This window comes from Musca vetustissima, unplaced genomic scaffold (genome assembly GCF_032173495.1).
Source record: "Musca vetustissima isolate MV318-11 ecotype Yass unplaced genomic scaffold, APGP_CSIRO_Mvet_v1 utg27962, whole genome shotgun sequence".
Taxonomy (NCBI): Eukaryota; Metazoa; Arthropoda; class Insecta; order Diptera; family Muscidae; genus Musca; species Musca vetustissima.
In genome coordinates, this window is record NW_026882023.1 from 35,443 (window position 1) to 53,163 (window position 17,721).

Consider the following 17,721-nt stretch of genomic DNA (forward strand, 5'->3'; position numbering starts at 1 on the left):
TAGGGCCTTTGGTGCACCATTTGTATGAAATCGGAGAAAACTATATATGGGAGCTATATTTAAATGTGGCCCGATTTTCACGAAATTTGGCAGACATTATTATAGGCTCAATTCAGTACGTTACGCCAAATTTGGTGAAAATTGAAGGATAAATAGGGACATTGGTGCACCATTTACATGTAATCGGAGGAAACTATATATGGGAGCTATATCTAAATCGGGACCGATTTTCATGAAACTTGGCAGATTTCATTTTAGGCTCAATTCAGTACTGTATGCCAAATTTCGTGCAAATCGAAAGATGTATAGGTACTTTGGTGCCTATATATGGGAGCTATATCTAAATGTGAACCGATTTTCCCAATTTCAATAGGATTCGTCCTTGGGCCAAACAAATGAGCTGTGCAAATTTCATCCAAATCGGATAATAAATGCGACCTGTATTATGTTTACAATTTAACACCAACAGACGGACGGACGGACGGACGGACATGCATAAATCGACTCAGAAAGTGATTCTATACATATTCTCAAAAGGATCCATCTGTCTATCTCGTTTCCTTTTGCCTGTTACAAACATATGCACAAAGACATAATACCCTGTACCACAGTGTGGTGAAGGGTATAAAAATTAGTATCTATGGAGGATTGTGAAAATCGGCTACTAGAGTTTTTTGCAAATGAAGCGCATTATGAAGTTACATTTAAAATGGCAACAAATCATACAACAAACAGTACCTAACGGGCCTAAATCGGACATTCCGAATCATGTTAAATAAAGTCCTATAGTTCATATACAAATAATAGATTTCTTTTTCCCCAACCTAATATATTCATGTGAAGCATTTCGTCACCCAATTTTTCTTCATCCTCCATTTCGTTTATATGAGATTTGAATATGAGATATCTAATTATGCAGCGAATTGTTATGATTCCTAGCGTAAGTTTAATTTCTACCTTCCCAATAATAATAATAATAATAATAATACTTTGCCCCGAAACGGAACATAACGCTTTCATAACGCTAACGTTTCGTAAATTCTGCAGATGTCCTCTACTGATATGAATCGCGTTGGGATTTATACCTCGTAACTTGACTGTGTGGCTATCGTCATTCATTCTAAATTTTGTTTTTTTTATTAACTCAGACGCTTTTGTGTTTGCTAAAATTTCTGCTTGAAAAACGTTACAAATATAGATAATTCCACGCCTTGACCCATCGAGTTTTGAGCCGTTAGGATTTTAGTGATGTACACATAGCCACACAGTCAAATTGCGAGGTATAAATCCCAAAGCGATTCATAACAGTAAAGGAGATACATTGTACGGTAGTTAAACGAAGGATACTATCAATAGTTTCCCCTATCAAGCTATACGGGGGTTTTGTCAACTGTTTATTATAAATTTATTATAAATTGTGCTCTCTACTTTTCGACGTAAACCTTCAAAACTCCTCTTTCCGATATTAGCACTTCTTTAATAAATTTTATGTTATTTGCTAGTTCGTAATGTCCTTAAAAAAAAAAAAAAAAAAACACTTCAATCAGGTCGCAATTTCAAGAAATTTTACATGACGTTCCGTTTCTAGCCGAGAACTGCTTCGAAATCGGTGATGATGAACGCGTCATATTTAAATGAACTGGGACCATATTTCTGGGCTGCGGATATGGTGATCGCTTTTGACAAAAAATGAAAATCTTCATTCTATGCCGTATAGGTTTATTTGCAAAAGGCTTGGTACAGAATAGGATAATATTGATATTTAAACTGATATAAATGAAAATCTCGCTATGCAGGAAATCAAGGACAAGTAAAATTTATCAGTCAGTTCCACTACACAACTTTGACCTTTTCTTCGGATACACATTGTGCAGATTCGCTGATTTGCCTGAACTGAAAAGTTTTATTAAATAAAACATCTATTTACATTTACATTGCATATTTTACGAAATTTAAATGTAGAGATTTTATTCGAATAACAAATGGGGACATTTTGCAGAATAATTTGTCCTCCTCAAAACTGTATCTTACTAAGATTAATGAATACTGCAGTACTCCAAGTATATTTCCGCTACCATTAAAAAACGTTCAAACTGAATGCTAATTTCTTTTATGTCTCTCTTTCTGACAAATAGTTATCGGTCAAATTTGACAGAATTACATCACAAACTGTGCACAAAAATGAACTAACAAGTGCAACACGACCACTAATAAAAAGTAACTAACAATAATTAATAACTCTTAGACTACACTCGTGTTCCCCACCCTCTGCCGTCTTCAAACCTAAATTTGATTGCAATAAAATAAAAAATACAAAATTTAACGCTTAGTTAATTTTTTGATATAATTTTAATAGCTTCCATGAGTGTAGCATTTTTTGGCAGTTGTTTTCACTTTTTCGTGAATACTTCGTTTTTGTTTGTGGTGGTTTGGTTGATGGATTGTTGGTTGGAAGTAAAATTGTTGTTTTTGGGTTATTTCCTGTAAATTTGGCTAAGTCGGTAACAAGTATCCGATATTCAGTCTATTAGTGGTGTTACATTTATTGTTTTTATAATAAAAATGTGGCAAAACAACAACTACAACAAGCACACAACAGACGAACAATAAAATGTAACGTACAAATTTATGGTTAATTAATTAAAAGGAACACAAATGTTATAAATCATGTTCGCATGTAATTAATTGTTATTTGTGTGTGTGTGTGTATGTTTTTTGTGTTTTAACAGACGTTTGCATGAACACACACGAACATATTTTACGCTGAAAAGTTTCAAAAAAGGCAAATTGTAGTAAATATATGTAGGTATGTACTTCATATAGTTATGACATTGGACGTTCTGCAAGACAATATTCTGTATTTTACGTGAGATTTGCATGGAGTCGTAAAAAAAATTATTTAAAACGTTGTTTAGTTCGAACAATTAAAACAATTGCTGCATTTTCATTATCTAGGAGAAAAATGTACCAATTTTTTTAATACAAAAAATTTCCAATATGGGGTCTATAACAAATTATTGTATGGGGTCTACGACGACTATTTCATAGCGATCGATACGGAATGACAAACTTAATACACTGCGTGTCATAACTATAGACGCACCTTTAATTCAATTGGTATGTTAGTTGACAAATAAAATGGGCCCATTAACTTATGGTTCACAATAAAACGATCAAAAACACATATTATTCAACAAAAATAATTAATTTATTCTTTATGGTTTCGCCGAATTCTGCACTTTCAAAATTACTGGTGTTGCATAACTATAGACGCACTTTTACAAAATTAGATAAATTTATTTTGTAAAACTTGAATAAAATAAAATAATTTTAATCAATAATGGGTAGAGCCTCCCTTATTTTAAATATGTTCAAAAATTCTATCCATCATACTGCCTATCAAATTTTTTCGGAATTTTTCATCGATTGACCGCCATTCATTTTTTTTAACCTCAAAGAAGTAACTTTGAGGTTAGAAACTATTTGGAATTGGCGGTTTTCCGCATACACACGACGAGTCAAGATTCCACACATGTTCTCGCTCGGATTCTGGTCGGAAATTTTAATATTTTTTGATTTCAACCATACTTGAGTACGGCGACTTTTATGAACTGGCGCGTTGTCCTGCTGAAAAACGAGTCCTTGATTGTTGCTGCTTTCCCAAAATGGCAATAATTTGTCTTCCAAGACTTGAACGTACTTCATTGAATTCATCCGACAACTAGGAAATGTCAAATAAAGTTTTCCGTGGCTATAAAACGTTCCCAAGAGCATTAAGGAACCACCATAAAAATATCGTTTTAAGGAATGGTGATCCCGTCAACTAACATACCAATTGAATTAAAGGTGCTTCTATAGTTATGATACGCAGTGTATATACTCCACGCTACGGTGGATGTATTTATCATTTTTGTTGGTAAGAAGGTTTTCTACGTATTGAGAAACCAACATATTAAAGCACAACCAAACCGGTGAAAATGTGTGTACAAAATGAAGGGCCCCATACCCTAAATTGGAAAATTTCTTCCAATAGTGGTTTTTTATTCTGTGAGAATATACAGTTATCTTAGTTGGGGAGAACTGGAAGAACCATCACTTTATATACGTACGTAAACATTGTGGACAGCTGTCTTGTATAACAGTTGGGAAAAGTCATAGAGTGGAAATAAAGGAAAGTTATAAAGAATGGTAGGAGAAATTTTTTGACAAAATACTGGTAGTATACTGTTATACTGTTTTTATACCCTTCACCATAGTGTGGAGGGTATATTAATTTTGTCATTCCGTTTGTAACTCATCGAAATATTCATTTCCGACCCTATAAAGTATATATATTCTTGATCAGGGTAAAATTCTAAGACGATCTAGCCATGTCCGTCCGTCTTTTATAACCACGCTATCTTCTGAAGGAATTTTGCATACGTTTGTCTTTTGTCTGCAGGCAGGTCAAGTTCGAAGATGGGATATATCGGTCCACGTTTAGGCATAGCCCCCATATAACAGTTTTTCAACCGAATACACTGAAATTTGGAACATTGAGGATTTATTGGGTACTAAATGTCTCCACAAAAAATTATAAATATAGGTTCACTTTTTTGGTAGCCCCCATATAACGTTACCTCCAAATTTTCAGTATTTTGTGGGTTTTGATCGTATTTTTCCACCAAATTGGCTCTCAACAAAAAATTATAAATATATCTCAATTTTTTCGGATAGTCCCCATATAAGGGTACCCCCAATTTTCGGTATTTTGGGGTTCTTGAGCGCGTTTTTCAACCGAATTCTCTGAAATTTTGTCCCAAATATCTAAACTAAAAATTATAAATATCGGTCCACTTTTTCTGGTAGCCCCCATATAACGGTACCCCCAAATTTCCGTATTTTGGGGGTTTTGATCGCATTTTTCATCGAATTGGCTGTACTTTAGTACTTTGAGTTCTTATTGGGTAGCAAATTTCTCCACTAAATATTATAAATATAGGTCCATTTTTCGGATAGCCCCCATATAAAGGTACCCCCAAATTCGCAATTTGGTATTTTGTAGTCGTATGTGGTAAGAAATCTCCCCACCAAAAATAATTAATATAACCCCCTTTTTATATTAAAATATTTATCTGATTTGTTCCGCGCTTTGGGTTTGGTTCTAACACTCTGTTGTAATCATTTCTCCTGCGGAGGATATCGACATCAAAAAATAGAACGTAGGGTTCGATAATGAACTATATATGAACTATAACCCGCATTTAGGCCTAGCTCCTGTGTGGCAGGTACCAGAAGAAGTGAACCGATATTCCCCATCTTCGAACTTGAACTAAGTTTGGAAGAAATAATATTTTCTGAAACAAAGAAACATGGGGTCTAGAACCACTTAACTGTGTCAAAGTGTATACACCCTCCTTAGCCATAAAGCTGATGGTATATTAACCATTAAAAATTTTTGAAATTTGTTTTATATTTTACATTCGGTTTGTAGAAATGTCGATATAGGTCCACTTTTTGTATTTTCCCTATATTTTTCATTTCAAGTACCTGTCAGTATATCTATGGTGGAGGGTATCCAAAGTTCGGCCCGGCCGAACTTAACGCTTTTTCACTTGTTTTTAACTACGCCTACGAAGAAGACTGGACATGTGACCTACCAGAATCCGAAAGAAAAAAATTGAATGCGCTGTAATTTTTATTGACCGCCATATTTAAAAAATCTCATATGCACTTAATTATACAGACATTTAACAAATGCAAAAAGGAGAAAAATTGAACATTAAATCTGCTAAGATGAGCAAACATAAAATTACAAATTCTGAATTAAAACAAATCTAAGCAAGTGTTATAAAAATACAGATTTGAATTTAAAACAAAGAAAATCACATAATCAGTTAACAACATCGATGTAAATATATGAAAAATATTACAACTATAAATATATCTTTTTAAATCTAAACGGGTGTCACACTCTTCGCAGTTCAAGTCCAAAGATTGAGGCGCTTAATCAATCCAAAGCCAGCCCGGCATGCCCTGGTATATTTCCCAATAGACTTTATTAAGTACGCTGAAACTTCGGACAGACAGACGGACGATCAGCCAAATAGTTTTATTCCCGGTTTTTGTTATATGAAAAGAAAGAGGAACAAATATGAAAAAGAAAAGAGGAGAACAAAGATGATTTAGATTGAATTTTACGTTGAGGAGCAGGTGGTATAGGACTCCAATTTGAGCTCATCTCTATGTTAGGGACCATTCTTCGCTGTGTTCTAGTGTTGTCGGCCTGTTTTAAAGGCGACACTTAACTTTGTCTTTGTTCTGAAATGAAAAAAGAAAATGTATTAAATATTGTACTTAGGAATATAATTATAAAGCTAATACTCTAAACATAAAACTACTTACTTTACATGTTGGGAAGAGCCAACATCCAACAACAACAGCCGTCTTCAGCATTCATATCCGTCTGAGAATCCTGAAAACAAAAAAGAAGAAGAGATTTAAAAATTGGCATAATTATTATTGAATCAACGAACATTTCTTAAAATATGTATTTGAATTGTTTCAAATTGTAATTAAAGTTTAAATTGGATTAAATATAATTAAATTCGAAATCCGATGAAATATATAATACATTAAAATTCCCCCGAATAAAATATTATAACGATGTTTTAAAAATGAAACAATATGATTTGTAATATGCAGCATTAAATTAAAATAGGTAAGGAAATGTAGTTCCAAACAGGTGGGGAAAGTATGGGGTATTCCATAATTAACCAATAAGAAAAGTAGTAAATTCGGATTGGCCCGACTATATAATACCTTCACCACTTAGGGGATATTCTACATATGTATCTTTACAGATGTCGTCGTTTCGAAGGAACATTGACCTGAAATTGAACGAACCTAAAAATGCGATCTTTATCTGTAAGTAAGCCGACTAACATCAATCCTTGCACATGCTATCCTGCAATATATTCCATACTTTGTAAATAGATTTTAAGCAAACTTTACGCACGCTATTTGGTATGCTTCATTGCTTAAAATGTAATATCAGTCAGGCATCCATTGATTATTTGGTTTACAATCAACATTAATAGGTCGAAATTATATATAGAAGCTATGCTATATATAAATCTGAACCGATTTCAAGGAAACTTCCCCGATATTAATTTATTTTAAAATCAGTACGTTTTGCAAATTGCCCTAGCTATGGGTCTTTAGTACACCATTTACTTAAAATCGGACGTAAGTATATATAGGAGCTATATGTAAATCTGAACCAATTTCAAGAAAACTTGACACACGAAAGGTTATAGTAACTTCAGTACATTGTACAAAATTGTATGCCGGTCGGCCAATCTTTGGGTCTTTAGTGCACAATTTACATTAAATCGAACGAAAATATATATTGCAGCTATATCTAAATCTGAACCGATTTTCACCAAACTTAGCACACCCAATTCAGTACCCTATGCCAAATTTGGTGCAAATCGAAAGATATATAGGGACTTTGGAGACCCATTTACCATAAATCGGTCGAAAATATATATGGGAGCTATATATAAATCTGACCCGATTTTCTCAAAAATTTGCGCACAACATTCTGGACCTAGTTCAGTACTCTGTGCCAAATTTCGTGCAAATCGAAAGATATATTGAGACTTCGGTGCCCCATTAACCTTAAATCGGACGAACATATATATGGGAGCTATATCTAAATCTGAACCGATTTTTCCCAATTTAAATAGGGTTCGTCCTTTAGCCAAATAAGTGACTTGTGCCAAATTTCATCCAAATCGGATAATAAATACGACCTGTAGTTTGTTTACAATTTAACATCTACAGACGGACGTGCATAAATCGACTCAGAAAGTGATTCTATGCATATTCTCAAAAGCAACCATGTGTCTATCTCGTTTCCTACAAGGACTTAATTCGCTACCAAGTGATTCGATGTTGCTTCGCACAAATCCAAAAATTTCCAAAATTGTACATATCAATTTCCATAACTACCTACCTCAACAATCCAACAGTAATCGTAATTCCTAATTCCAGGATTCAAGCACTATCAGTTCACATAAAACCAAATTTTATTCAATTTAGTACATTTTTTTACCCATAAATAGCAATTTACAATACTACGTCCATAGCCTAATCCCTTACTCTTAATTCCAAATTTAAGGATTCCAGCACTATTGGTTCACCTAAATTCAAATTGTTTCACATTAAAAATTTCCATCATCTATTTTAACTGACTGTCATCATTAAATGGATGTCCTCCATCTGGCATCTATTTCTATAATCTGTAATCTTTGTCATCTACTTTTTAAAACCCTTACTCAATATTTATTTTTGTAAATGAAAACAAATTAATACATTTTATGAAATTTCAGTTTAATATTTAGAAAAGGTATTTTTAGGTATTTGGATTGGGATTTTGTATTTATACCCTACACAACTATGTTGTCAGGGTATTATAGCTTTGTGCAGCCCCAAAAGTTTGTAACGCCGCGAAATGTTGGTCTTAGACCCACCTTTAAGTATACCGATCGTCATATCTCGACTAGCTGAGTCGATATAGACATGTGTGTCCGTCCGTCCATTATAATTTGTAAATACGGTACAGGCCACAGTTATGGACCAATCTTCACGAAATTTTGCATGTAGGAGGGGTTCTGGCCAATGAAGACCCCTATTGTTTTTGATAAAGATCGGTTAATATTTAGGGGATGAAATGCACCAAAAACGTTATTTTTGTCCAATTTTCTGATCGCGCCAGAAGCCGCAATTATGGCCGGAACTTCGCGAATTTTCACATGGAGAAGGGGGTCGGGCCAAAGAATAAGCATGCCTGCTTTTATATAGATCGGTCAATATTTAGCGGTGTATTCTATGGCGTATATATTTACTCCTGAAGGACATAGACCCGAGAAGTTGATAGTATATCCAAGAGGAGTGGTTGACCTTTAAATTGATACCAATTACAATGTCGTATGTCCTCGGAGGTGGGAGTTACACTTAAATATTTACAGGTGCTTACGTATTCATGTATTATTTAGTAACATATTACCACACTTTAGGGCGGATATATAGCCTGATCGCTTTGAAATGTTCCATGAGGTTCCAGTTATGGTCAAGGACAACGCCTAAAATGTTAGGCGATGATCAGATAATAATTTTTCGGATGAAGTGGACCGAAAACTTTATTATTTGTACCTTCCGAGTCGAAAGCCGAACATCACAACACAACCTACGGTGAAGGGAATCTGGACAAGTAATTAGAGGGGCTGTACTGATTATTAGTAATACTTTCTGATCTCCAACCAGTCAAAAGTGTGCAAATGTCGCGAAATATTGCCCAATCTCAGAATATAGAACCACAGAAAGATAGATTTTCATGGAAGTTGTGTAGGGTATCATATGGTCGGCCCCGTCCGACTATACTGCTCCGCTCACTGGTTTTAGACATATTTTCCACAGAATTATCTGTTATTTCATATTTTGAGTTCGAATTGAAAACAAATTTTTATAAAAAATTATTAGTTATAAAATTTTGGTATTTTTTTGGGTTCCTGGGCACGATTTCCAATCGAATTGGTTGTAATTTTATATTTTGGGTTCTATTTTCCTAGGTGTCCCCAATATAAAGAAATTTGCATTCAAAAGTGAATGTAATTTACTATCCCTTTTGTCCTGCGGGTTGCAAAATATCCTGTTAAAACACAGTCCACATATCTTTGCTACATTCCTTATATAAATATCCCAAGATTATTCGCTTAGGACCAAAAATTTGGCACGGTCCTAATTAACGACTTTTCAACAGTCAGTTTTTGTTAAATTCTAAACGAACGATTCGGGTGACTTACGACCAAACCTTTATTTATGTAAAACTGTTTTTTATTCAAAACAAAAATAAAAGACATATTAGGTTGTCCTCATTTCAAATAAAAAGCTCTAACGATTTGCCAAATACAAATGGTACCACATTTAGTACTTTTCGTGCCGTTCTAGTACGACTTTCCAAATTTCATGATTCTAACTTCAGCCGTTTCGTCTGGGCTTTGATAAATCGTCAGTCAAAAACTATACACTTTCATTAGTAAATATAGATACCTGGGTTTTATACAAAGTTCAGTGTAAGGAAACTTCACAAACGTCTTGATAACATCTGATTAAACTCGTTTATAATAAGGCAGTTTTCGACTGTTAATTACGGCGTGACCCCACCTATTTAAAAATATTTAACATTAAGTAATTATCTGATCTCTTTAAATTTCTTTTGCAATATGCATCATAAATCATTCGAATTGCATGCACCTGATGCGGCTGGCTGCCATGACATCATCATCAAAACAAAACCAGAAGTCGCGTTTGTGGGTGAATTGTTGCCCAACCCATCTTTAGAGTAGTTCCGCCAAGTGTTCGGCCAATCATCGGAATCATGATAACAGTCAATTAAATATGCATGAAAGTAAAACATATCACGATTAATTTAGATGTTGTCTTACATGAAAACACACAAAACATACACAGACGCACACCTGACATCCATGAGAACGACTTGCAATTGTAATAAATTCTGAATTGAAATATATGTATATTTATGTTTCCAAACATAATACCGTTAAGAAAATCCATAAAATTACAATAAAATGTCAATAATTTCATTACGAGCAACATGGATAGTTCGCAGGCAGGGCGAGAATAGAAGCAAAAAATTAATTTGTATTTTTGTTTTTTGTAAAACGAACAACTTTTAAATTTTTAAAATAAATAGAAAAACGTTAATCTTCACAAATGAATCTCGGCCAAGCCAAGCAAAAAAGAAACGAAACGAAGCTAAAATTGATACAAACAAACGATCGAATCATTTTCCCACCATTATTTTTGAGATTTGCACAATTAATTTATGTGATTTGTTATTTGTTTTTATTTGCTGTTTTTGTTGATATTCAGCCTGCTCCAACACTGGATGTGAGTGTGTGAGTGCCTATGCTGGCCACTCTATTGGCCGTTTGATGACTTGCTCGGTTCACACAATTATGGTCAATACATAAATTATAAAATCGAGGTAAGCAAGCACAACAGCTACAAATTAAATAAGAAACCGTTTTATGCCATCAATACCCTACACTTCTATATGTGAGCGTGGTCTACTATAAGAGGCCCAAAATAGGATGTTTTCTCAATGGCAAATCTTCAGGATTCTTCTGCTAATTTAATTTATACAGAAGATTATGTTCAGCTGAAGCTATTATAGAAAAACGGGAGGGCATATTTTCTTTTGTAGAAGGACTGAATATCCTAAAAGAAATGAATTTTAGATAGGCTATATCGCTCATTTGCTGGAAGACAGGTTTAACTAAAAAAACGATTTTGCAGAAATTGCGTTTTAAACATTCAATTTGCTCACACTTTATATGGATCACAGGAACTTCTACAGCTTCTCAATTAGAGTGATATTCATATGCATATTTTACACAACATGAGGCCTATTATAGCGATCAATCGTGCATCATTAACTCGAAAATCACTTATTTTTCAGCGATATGAGCTCTTCATCGATTTTCATTCCTAAAAAAAAATTATTTACAAGGGAGGAAGTCGTTATTTCTAGACAAGCTGAAAGTCTTCTTTTTAGATATATCGAAGGTCTTATTTGAAGAAGATCTAGAATATTCTTTTTTGAAAAAGTGAAAAGTTTTCTTTCTCAAAATTGCTCAAAACCTTTGTTGTAGGCAGTGTTGGTAAAAATTTGTTATTAAAAATGCAAGATTTTGTTTACAAAAAATGCTAAAAAGTGCTATTTTTTTAACGTGCCAAATATAAATCCTACATAATATTTAACGTTAATAATGATATCTGTAATTGTTAAAAATTCATTATACACAAGGTGGAGTGAGTGTATATTCAACTGAGACCCTCTTTAATCTTAATTAGAATAAAATTTTATGTCGAGTTAGCCATGCTCGTCTGTCTGATTAAATAACGATACAGCTTCAAATATTGAAGATAGAATTTTGAAATTTTGCATATACATTGCTACTACTCCTGGCATTTTTGGTATTGGAGGTGGGTTATATAGACCCTTTTTAAAATAGGTAGGAATCCGTTTTAGGGTAACCCTACCAAGAATTAGTATTATTGATTTTTTGTTTCGGGTTAGCCTTCACAGAGCGGTAACCCACATTTTTAGTCATTTTGGAGACGTCGGTGATGTTTTATAACCGATTGATTCAAACGAAGTGTAAAATCTTCCCACTAAAGGGATTAATACCGGTAGGTACCACATAATGGCACCAACCCATTTTCGACACCTATTTAAAAGGTTATGACCACATTTTCCCACCAAAGTAACTATAATTTGACAATTGTTGTTGTCGAGGACCAGAGTTAGCGAAGACAGAGCGTGTGAAATTTTGCCATATACATTGCTCCCCGCTCTCTCCTTGACATTTTTGATTTGTATTGCTCATAGCCAGCTCCACGCTCTTTGCTAGATCCCCCTCATAGCCAGTTCTACGCCCGTATTCAGCTCCCGCTCATAACCATCTCCAAGCTCGTAGCCAGCTCCCTGTATCCAACCCGCTACTGTGTTCAGCTCTCTCCTGCTCTCTGCCCGCTCCTACATATAACCGTTCCTGTATTCAACCTTCTTCAGCATCTATCTGCTCCTGTATTCAAAAAGTTCAGCTCGCTCCTGAGCAATTCACGCTCCTACATATTAGCGTACCTGTGTCAAACTCGCTCCTGAATTCAGATAGATAGGTATAATCGCTCCGGTATTCAACCTGATCAAGCATCTAACTCGCTTCTGCCATCTGCCCCTTCCAGCATCAAGCTCGCTCTTACATATAACCGTTCCGTTTAACTGGCTTCTGGATAACTCACCGCGACAGCCAACTCGCTTTCCAGTCATAGCTAGCTCACCTCTCGTAACCATGTCATTCCTGGTTTCCCAGCGTACCCGTAATTACCGCCCAACTACAAATGTCAACAGTCAAGAGTAATTATTAAAAAACCGATATAAATAGCTAAATATTAGCTTGGGGGGAAAGAAATCCATTATTTTTATATGAACTATCTAACATGCTTCGGAATGTCCGATATGCACCATTTTGTTGTGTGATTTTTTTGTCATTTTAAAGGCATTTCTTTAGATTTCCGATTTTTTCGACGACCGGCCTACTTGTGCGAGGTGCATCTTTAACATCAACATCAACGGAATTCACGAAACCAAAATTGCACATAATTGGCTATTACAGTATCGAAACCATAAACACCATTCACAATTTTAGTCGCTTGGCTTGAATTTTCGCCTTTGTCAAAGAAAAACTGTAAAATGTATCGAATTTTCTCTTAGTTCACTTCCATTTTCAACAACCTGTAACTCACAACTGAATGCAGTAAACAAAAAACAGCAAAATATTTTTTTACTGCGAAATGGCACATAAATCTCAAATTGTTTGATCGATACTTTACAAGAAATCTATCAGTACAGCCATCTGCCCAACCTAATATAAGAACATCTGTATTTTCACATATAATTCATTTTATTATCATCAGAGTACTGAAATAAAGATACAACCTAAAAATGTGCTAAATTGGCAACACTAGTTGTTGCACAAAATTCATCCTGCAAGAGTTCAAAATCTTTCTTCCCGTAGAGCAGAGGATTTTCGTTCAAGAAGAGATGATGGTTCTCCTTTCCCTCTTCAAGTGCTACAAGAATTTATTCTGAAAAAAACGTATTTTTTCTAGTAGAGGATCTGAATATGAAGACTGAGGGCATTTTTCTAGAAAAGTTTATATAAGGAAAGGGACCTTGTGAAAGGTCACAAAATTTTCGCAATAATTTTCAGAACGTCCTCTTACTCAATATAGGTATTGTGTGACTGAAGAAGTCATATCTGTATAGAAATCCCTCGAATGACCTTCAAATATAGGAATACATATACAGTATCAGAGAAGACCGATTTTCTGGTCTGAAGAAATCTGAGTCTATGAAGGGGTAACATATGGTCGACTTTATCAACAAAACATCGTTGATTATTTGTTTGTTTGTTTTAATTCCCGCTATTGTTGTTTTTCTATTATATTTTTTAATAAACAACATCTCATGTTAAATTTATGTGGGCTTCGTGTAATATTGGCAATGATAAACATTTACAAAGCTGTTCAAAAGCACAGCACAGTACCCATTAGTAGCAGACCTCACAGCCAAGAGATAGATAGCGATAGACAGGCCGACAGATATGAATCTTTCTATTTGTAGAATGAATTTGTCTGCAAAAAATCGTTTGACGGCTATGGGTAGAAGTGGTTGAGGCACTATACTGTTTTGTTACAAATAGCTTAAATAGAAAAAGAAACTGTGATTTGTTTTTTAATCGCCATTTAGTTTCTCTCTCTCCTCTTGGTCATTTGTGTTGCAGCTGCCCAAAAGATCTATTGATGGAAGTACGACAATTCTTCGATATGGCTTTAGTTTTTTTTTAAACCTCATTTGTTTTGTTGCAATCATCTTTAGTTGCGTGGGTTTCGAAAGTGGGAATTGTCCATTTTGGTATTAGCGGGTTATTTGCGGCGTTATGAATTAAACATGTTCCACTTAGTTTCCATATTGGGTAGTTGTGCGTCAAAAGCTAATTTAGTACCCTTTCATATGGTAACCGATTTTCATTAATAATGATGGTTGTCATCGTTGAATATTAAATTAACTTTAAACATTTCCCAGAGTCTTTTTAGTTTCACACGAACGACAATGAATGAATAATTGTCGTTTATTTATATATAGATGAGTGCGATACATATCACAGCATCAATATAGTTGATATAGAAATTCAATTTGTAAATAAAGCACAATTTAGGATAGCGGAGCAATATAATCGGATGGGGAAATTGATATCAATTTAAAGGCCAACCACTCATATTGGATATACTGTCAACTTCTCCGGTCCAAGTCCTTCAGAAGGAAATATATACACAATAGAATACAAATTTTTGCCACTTTTCCATATTATCCGCTAAATATTAACCGATTATTACGAAGGGGAAATGCATGTCCTTGGTCCGCCTTCTTTCTTCTCACTTTTAGGGACTTGGCATGGTTTTACTTTATGACATTTACGACAGTGTACAACTCATTAGGATTTTCGGCTGCCTTTACAGTCGAAGACTTAACAGAAACACATTGGAATGGTGTTTTGGAAAAACGTAGAGAAATCTATTTGAAAGCTCCTTTGGTATTATATGTGCAATTTGTTCGTTGAAAAAGTGAGCCGAGTGTTCCCTGATATAATTTAGAATTACCTTAAATGTATAGAAACTATAAATAAATATCAATGTATCTATTTCCATAATTGTCGCACTTCTTTATTGACTAGATTTGTAGATTGTATATATTTTGTTTTTGATAAACTTTATAATCCCTTGAAATTAAAAATCTGTTTGTATTGCATTCTGCAACAAAAAAGTGCAAAGTTTTTTATCGTTCGTTATACTAGAATTATGGTAACAATAACAGCAGCATCAACAATTACCAGCACTTCTTGCAAATGGATACTGGTACTTACTTGCCTCCTAACTTCCCAGATACGGGATTGTTTGGTTGTTCTTGTTTTTTTGTTTAGTTGTACTTTGTATGTGAGAGTGGTGGCAACTTTAAAACACTTTGAGTTTATTGTCCATAACTATAAAAAGTAAACAAAAACAACACCAACGAACAACTAAAATAAACAAGTTATCGTAATAATGAAAAAATTGTGTAAAATACAAAAGGCAAAAATTTATTATACACTACCGAGGTGATGCATCCACATACCCGCTGTTGTGAGAGTACTAATTCTGGTATCTAAATTCCAACCGTCCTTTCGAATCGCACATTTCCCGCCTAAAGTACTTATCGAACACAAGCATCCTATTACCTTTATCGTCAAGAGTACTTATTTAGGTCTGGATGCAGAAGGTCGGCATAGACGATTAGTTGGAGGCCGACTATATGATACCCTTCACCACTTTGGGTACATACAAGAGATACTAATAGAACAGCATCTTTGGAGGACCATTTAGGGCGAAATTAAATGTGTGATCTACATAGACATTTGAACCAATGAAAAAACATACACATCTCGGTAGAAGAAACCTATTATTTGGTGGAGAAATTGCATGAACTCAGACGAGAATATATAGGCGTTATATTTACATATAAATATATTTTACAAACTCCAATACGCGTTATTGTAGCCCCATATTATACGTTGTCCAGAAATTCGACCCAATCGAAATAATAACTTTAGTTATTTGGTACACCATTTAGATGAAAATAGATGGAAATATATATGGAAGCTATATTTAAACTTATTATACCCTTTATCATGAGGACGACAATCAAAAAACCAAGATAACTGAAATTCTCAAAATATCTAATAGGGGGGCTACCGTTATATGGGGCTACTAGCATATGCCCACAACTTCGTTAGCGAATGTAGGAAATATTTAAACATAGACGATTAGTTGGAGGCCGACTATATTTTGTCTCAATCAAACAAACATTGGTTGTTTAGAACATCATTTACATAAAATCGGGCGAACTATATATACGATCCGATTTCAATGAAATTTACCACACTCTATCCTAGTCTCAATTACATACGTTACGCCAAATTTTGTCTCAATCGAACAAAAATTGGTAGTGTGGTACATTTACATAAAATCGGACGAAAATAAATCTGAAGCGATTTTCTCCAATTCCAATAGGGTTCGTCCTTGGGTCAAATAAATGGGTTGTGCCAGGTTTCATCCAATTCGGATCATAAGTGCGACCTGTACTTTGCTCAAAAAAATACATGCACGGACATGCATAAATCGACTTAGAAAGTGATTTTATGCATATTTTCAAAAGTTACGACGTGCCTATCCCTTTCCCTTTGCTTGTTACGAACATAAGAACAAAGTCATAATACTATGTACCACAGTGTGGTGAAGGGTATACAAATCGACAGTTTTGTAAGTCTTTGAATTATAATGCGAATAAAGATTTTAGAGAACAAACCAGTATTTCTCTATCGCATTCAGAATTTGGCTTAAATATTTAAAACAGATAAATATGACGAATTTTGTTCAAATAGTTCTTGTAAAGCTCTATATGCATCAAAACCGTTTATAATTTCGCATTATTTCCCAACAAAATTTGTAGAATCATAAATTTCGAGGTGCCGAATCCATCCATCCTTCCAATTACCACTGTGTTACTAACACCTTGACTAGCCAACACAATATCACAATATCTTTCGTATTGGTATAGACCACACAATTAAACTTTTTGCAACATTGCACTCCTAAGTACTTCTATACAACGTGTGTGCGTTTGTATTATAAATAAGTACATACGTTTACGGCAAAGTTGATATTGTGCAACAATAGAGCAAACAAACAACAATACCACGCCACAACGCAACAAACCGCACAACACCATCAACCAACCAACCAGTTTGTCAAGAAAACTTTACTTGATTTTATTACAGAGTCTTCTGGTTAGTGTCTAAACAAAATACAACACAGCAAAAAAGAAAAATATCAACCTGCAACCTACCTCAATGGAAACCAGACTGGGGGCAGTAGTTGATTCTGGAATCATTAGACAACAATAACGCCATTAGCTACAACAACAGCACCTACAATAGAGTTGAAGAACAACTGGTAAACAATAATAAATAATGCATAAAATGTTATTGCCAT